This window comes from Poromitra crassiceps (genome assembly GCF_964638095.1).
Source record: "Poromitra crassiceps genome assembly, chromosome: 30".
Classification (NCBI taxonomy): domain Eukaryota; kingdom Metazoa; phylum Chordata; class Actinopteri; order Beryciformes; family Melamphaidae; genus Poromitra; species Poromitra crassiceps.
In genome coordinates this window covers 2,565,589-2,572,714 of record NC_139652.1, presented here as the reverse complement: position 1 = coordinate 2,572,714, position 7,126 = coordinate 2,565,589, and the positions used below count along the sequence as shown (strand labels likewise).

General features: G+C 43.7%; 1 pseudogene across 1 annotated transcript; it reads right to left on the bottom strand.

Moving 5' to 3' along the window:
* Positions 1 to 853: 853 nt before the first annotated feature.
* On the bottom strand, positions 854 to 2,278 carry LOC310800657 (V-type proton ATPase subunit H pseudogene; annotated as a pseudogene). Its single transcript has one exon. The product of its transcript is annotated as a V-type proton ATPase subunit H pseudogene (transcript).
* Between the last annotated feature and the right edge of the window lie 4,848 nt (positions 2,279 to 7,126).

Sequence of the window (7,126 nt, the reverse complement as noted above, 5' to 3'; positions counted from 1 at the left end):
TTTATTAATATACCGATGGTGCAGTCAGTGCCATAACATTACTCTCCTTTTAGCATGTTTATTAATATACAGATGGTGCAGTCAGTGCCATAACATTACTCTCCTTTTAGCATGTTTATTAATATACCGATGGTGCAGTCAGTGCCGTAACATTACTCTCCTTTTAGCATGTTTATTAATATACCGATGGTGCAGTCAGTGCCGTAACATAACTACTTTCGTTTTAGCATGTTTATTAATATACCGATGGTGCAGTCAGCGCCGTAACATTACTCTCCTAGCATGTTTATTAATATACCGATGGTGGAGTCAGTGCCATAACATTACTCTCCTAGCATGTTTATTAATATACCGATGGTGCAGTCAGTGCCATAACATTACTCTCCTAGCATGTTTATTAATATACCGATGGTGGAGTCAGTGCCATAACATTACTCTCCTAGCATGTTTATTAATATACCGATGGTGCAGTCAGTGCCATAACATTACTCTCCTTTTAGCATGTTTATTAATATACAGATGGTGCAGTCAGTGCCGTAACATTACTCTACTCGTTTTAGCATGTTTATTAATATACCGATCGTGCAGTCAGCGCCGTAACATTACTCTCCTAGCATGTTTATTAATATACCGATCGTGCAGTCAGTGCCGTAACATTACTCTACTCGTTTTAGCATGTTTATTAATATACAGTATACCGATGGTGGAGTCAGTGGTATGACATAATTGTGAGATTGGCAAGGAAATATTTTTTCTTCAGACAATTGTGACACGGTCTGGTGAAAGGGGTAAAAAAGCAAGCATGGAATCGCAGATTATTTTATTTTATTATTATATTTTATATTACACAACTTTAGATCTTAAAGAACGCACTCAGAGGATCAGAGGGCCGAGTTATTTCCGCAGGTAATCCCACTTGTGGATGGACCATCATGAGTTTCTGCACAGCCAACAGGGCATTGTAACGGACTAGTTGGTCCTCATGGTACATATGATTCATCACCAGCTCCTTTCCGCCGAGTTGCTCAATCACTCGTTTGCCACGTGGGCAGTGCCGCACGTACTCTCCAACATCATGGGCCGCCACCGCTATAACCTGAGGCTCGTCAGACACCTCCAACAGCCTCGTTAAGATCTTGAGGAGCTCATGGTTCTTCTCGTTCAGGCGGACAGCGTTCTCACGCCAGAACTTCTCCGACTTGTGCACGGGGCTCCACTTCAGATGGCCCGACTTCAGTTCTGAGCTAAATGCGTCGAAGGAGCTGACGTCCTTCACACTCTCTCCCAGCCTCTTCAACAGGAACTTGATATCCTCAGTCATGTCCTCGTCGTCATACTTCTGTTGGCCGAGGTTCTCCAGCTGCTTCAGCACCTTGCACTGAATCATAGCGAAGGCATACTCCTGACGCGTCTCGCGCTCTGCAGACTTCTCCAGGAGATTCCGGAACACAGCCAAGACCATGCGGGTGACCTTCTCCTTGACAGAATCCTGGATGATGTCGGAGAGGGCCGGCACCACGTTGTAGCACCGCAACTGCTCACAGAGCAGTGGACTGAAGGCCAGCAGCCAAACGCAGAAGATCATCTGGTACTGAAGCTGAAAGCCACACTTGTCGCTAAGCACAGCCATGATGCAATTCACGCCATCAGCCTCCACCCAGGCAAACCTATACTCATTGACCCGCATCATCAGCTGAAGGCATCTAGCCACAAACTGGACATACTGACAGCTTTCACTTGGGGAAATAGTCCCTGCTCCTGAGCCTGCTTCTGGACCTCTACCATGTAGGTTCTGTGAACTGAGTTGGGTTTTGATCCAGTTAAAGTAGTAGTTCAGGTCACTTCTCTCCATCAGTTTGCATCCCCAAGCAGCCAGTTTGGCGATGATCCTTGCAGCCATGTGGACGGTGAAGAGGTCTTGACGATTCAGCATCGGAAAGAAATAGGACCAGGCGGTGTTCTTTGTCTCCTTGGCGTAGTCAAAGAAGATGTTCACCCTCTGACGGTTCTCCTGTAGAGTGTCGTCAATCAGAGTCAGGATGCACTGCTCCTTGGAGATGTGAGCCATCAGATTCACAAAGGTCTTCGCACACTGATGTCCTTCATTGGTCAGAATGGCGTCTTTGTCCTCAGAGTGAGCCACCTCAAACCTCTTGATGAAGTCACAGTCCTCTGCTGAAATCATCTGACTCTGGAGATAGGACTGCCAGTTGACCCGATTGGCCCGAACCTCAGCTGCCTTTGCAGCAATGATGTTGGTGGCGACTGCAACGTCCATCTTGTAAACTACAGCGTATTGAAACAGCACCCAGTGTTTGCTGTCACTCTGTGACCAGCTACAGACTACACAACACGTCACACTCTATCATGTGATTCAGTCACATCATATCTTCTTCCATTATGACATCATCAGTGATGTCATATCATGCATTGTGACATGATCAGTGATGTCATGAATAAAATAGTACAGTAAATAAACACATTCCATACCTAGTGCTAACCTGTTAGCCCTGGTACACTGCACCAGAGGCACCACTGATATTTACACCAGTGCGATGGCGTCCACAGTCAACAAACAGTCTGCAAGCTTTCATTGACTCATCCAGTCATTTTGACTCTCGCCCGCCCCTCGCTCTAACTTTGCACTTATGAATCCATCTGAGCAAAATGACCTTTTCATCCTTTATTGTCTGACTGAATCAGATTATGGACGAGATGTTAACGCGTGAAAAATCGTCTTTTTCAAAAATAGAGTTAAATGACTTCAAACTCTGCTGAGGTCTAATGAGGCCACATTAGGCATGCGCACATCTGGTCCACAACCTTTAAATAGCTGAGTCTGTAATAAAGCCCCACAGCCCTCCAACCTCAAAGGAAGAGAAGAAGAAGAAACTGGCCCTAACTTTGTACATGTTCAAGGAGGAAATGAGTTCCATAACTACGCTCTGTGATCAGCACAGACAGGCATCATATCTACACTCTGATCAGCACAGACAGGCATCATATCTACACTCTGTGATCAGCACAGACAGGCATCATATCTACACTCTGATCAGCACAGACAGGCATCATAACTACACTCTGATCAGCACAGACAGGCATCATAACTACGCTCTGTGATCAGCACAGACAGGCATCATATCTACACTCTGATCAGCACAGACAGGCATCATATCTACACTCTGATCAGCACAGACAGGCATCATAACTACACTCTGATCAGCACAGACAGGCATCATAACTACACTCTGATCAGCACATGACAGGCATCATATCTACACTCTGTGATCAGCACAGACAGGCATCATAACTACACTCTGATCAGCACAGACAGGCATCATAACTACACTCTGATCAGCACAGACAGACATCATATCTACACTCTGATCAGCACAGACAGGCATCATATCTACACTCTGATCAGCACAGACAGGCATCATAACTACACTCTGATCAGCACATGACAGGCATCATATCTACACTCTGTGATCAGCACAGACAGGCATCATAACTACACTCTCTGATCAGCACAGACAGGCATCATATCTACACTCTGATCAGCACAGACAGGCATCATAACTACACTCTGATCAGCACATGACAGGCATCATATCTACACTCTGTGATCAGCACAGACAGGCATCATAACTACACTCTCTGATCAGCACAGACAGGCATCATATCTACACTCTGATCAGCACAGACAGACATCATAACTACACTCTGATCAGCACAGACAGACATCATAACTACACTCTGATCAGCACAGACAGACATCATAACTACACTCTGATCAGCACAGACAGGCATAACTACACTCTGATCAGCACAGACAGGCATCATAACTACACTCTCTGATCAGCACAGACAGGCATCATAACTACACTCTCTGATCAGCACAGACAGGCATCATAACTACACTCTGATCAGCACAGACAGGCATCATATCTACACTCTGATCAGCACAGACAGGCATCATAACTACACTCTGATCAGCACAGACAGGAATCATAACTACACTCTGATCAGCACAGACAGGCATCATAACTACACTCTGATCAGCACAGACAGGCATCATAACTACACTCTCTGATCATCAGCACAGACAGGCATCATAACTACACTCTGATCAGCACAGACAGGCATCATAACTACACTCTGTGATCAGCACAGACAGGCATCATAACTACACTCTGATCAGCACAGACAGGCATCATATCTACACTCTGATCAGCACAGACAGGCATCCTCACAGGAACGTTGGCATCACTTTTTTTTCTCAGATTTTTCTCCCCAGTTGTGCTTAGTGAATTCCCCCTGCTGTCCTGCTCGTTGCTCCACCCACTCTGGCGATCTGGGGAGAGTTGTAGACTAGCATAACAAAGAGGATCTGGGGAGAGTTGTAGACTAGCACCATGCTTCCTCCGACACATGTGATCTGGGGAGAGTTGTAGACTAGCATAACAAAGAGGACAATTGACTAAAGAGTACGTCCCTTGCCTCATCATAAAGCAGTACAGTAGAACAAGAAATGAATCTCGTTTTCAATTTCACTTAATTCACATATACAGAGTATCTTCTTCAGGGGCAGCATTAAACCTACCAGTCTCTAGTGCTGAGGGAAGAGTTCCCGAGCGTAACCGAGCACACAGATATCTTTTTCATCTGTTCAAATCAAACTTCACAGTAACTGTCTCTTATGAGACGATAGGATCTTAGTTTTGGTTTATACCATAGGTCGACCGACCATTTATCTTTATACAAAACAAACATATTACTCGTAGTCTCTCGGGTGTCACAAAATAACCTGTTATGAAAGATAAATGCCAAATCATGCGAATAAAATAGGGATTTCAATTCATTTCCCCAGGGATGTCTATGGGCGACGTCCCAATTAAATATATTTTTAGTGAGTCTCTGATCAGACATTCTCACCAGGCTATTCCAAAGTCGAAGCATTTCACCTTGGTGTCTGATGCTGTGAAGCATCTGACAATTTTCTCTATCAATTGTTTAATGTGTTATATTTATTCTGTAATTTGCTACTGTTGTGTCAGCTAGAATTAGCTAGACATATTTTCTGTGAAGCCCTCTGGGACATGCTTGTGAATTAGGGCTATACAAATAAACTTGACTTGACTTGACCTTGGTGTCTGATGCTGTTGACGTAGACACACACACACACACACACACACACACACACACACACACACACACACACACACACACACACACACACACACACACACACACACACACACACACACACACACACACACACACACACACACACACACACACACACACACACACACCGTGATATCACCAGGTTTGTGGACTCCCGTTTTGAAGCCTCGAGTTTGGCATTTTGAACATCGCCATCTTGGATGAGAAGAGCTGCTATTGGTCCATGATCAATGAGAAGAGCTGCTATTGGTCCATGATCAATGAGAAGAGCTGCTATTGGTCCATGATCAATGAGAAGAGCTGCTATTGGTCCATGATCAATGAGAAGAGCTGCTATTGGTCCATGATCAATGAGAAGAGCTGCTATTGGTCCATGATCAATGAGAAGAGCTGCTATTGGTCCATGATCAATGAGAAGAGCTGCTATTGGTCCATGATCAATGAGAAGAGCTGCTATTGGTCCATGATGCTTGCAGTCAGGCCACTCACTGCCACTCACTCACAGGCCAGTCAAACGGCCCAAATTGGGCTTCAAACGGCCCAAATTTCACGCGCGTCGGCCCATATCGGCCTGGCCTGCTTGGTATCTAATGCCCGGCCTGAATTATGATCCCAGTCCGCCCCTGTTTTTAACTATATCGCCCAGCCCTACTCATGATATATAATATACAGTCTCTAGTGTATGATTCAACTTTTCCCATGTTCTAATCTAGTGTAAAAAAGCAAACAAACTGAAAAAAGAAAAGAAAAAATAAACCAATCGCAATAAATCGTAATATCGAATCGCAATAATCGTAGAATCGCAATACTTAAGAATCGCAATATAAATCGAATCGGCACCCAAGAATCGTGATAGTATCGAATCGGGAGATAAGTGAATCGCCACAGCCCTAATATATATATATATATATATATATATATTTATAAAATGGCTCTCTCAAATCAAGCAATCTGATTGGTTCAGAGCCATCGTATAAATACCGTAACCCACTCTCATAACCCATGGCCATGGGTTATGAGACGCAACTCTCTTACTAAAAGCCTTTGGTTACCTCAAATGACAATGTAGAAAAAACAAAATGGCGGAGACAGCTGTCAGATCCTTGTGAATCGATCTTCGCTTATAACTTTACTAATACTTCGCAGAAAATTATGTTTTGTACAAGAATAGACGCGGGCTAATGTCTTCTTTGCAAAAAAAAGGCTGTTAACCCCGCATTTCTAAATAAGACGTAACGTTAGTTGGTGTCGGGCTTTGCAGAAAGCTCTCAGCTTCTCAGCAAGCGCCAGGATTGGCCAATGTCAACTTCAGTCTCCAGAACGATCCAATCAAATCACCCACACGTCTATCTTCTTGCTAGAGGTCCCGCCTTACAGTAGTGTTTCAACTGACTCTATCAGAATGCCATGCCAGTCGGACTTATAGGATTATTATTATTATTATATTATCATACTTGGAAACCGGCCGAGTGGGATAACTGCTGAGCAGCGGGATATATGCCACAACACACGCAGCTCGAGTGCTATATTGCTTATATATATATATATATATATATATATATATATATATATATATATATATATAAATCACCCCCAGTTGTCATGAATGGTGAAATTAGCTAACAGAGACCAACATCTTTTATGACTTATATTCTCCCACGCAGTATTCATTTTCATGCAGCATTTTTTCAAATGGTTTATGTCTCATTTCGAGAAGCTCTTCAATTTCCAGACTAAATAAAGCTGTGACAGAAAGTGTAAATAATGTGTTAGCGTGGAGGCATGGAATAAATAATGTGTAAGCATGGAGGCATGGAAGGCAACATTTGTGCCACAGATGTTCAGTTTAATGACATATATCATCCAATATTTATGTGTGTGTGTGAGTGTGTGTGTGTGTGTGTGTGTGTGTGTGTGTGTGTGTGTGCGTGCGTGCGTG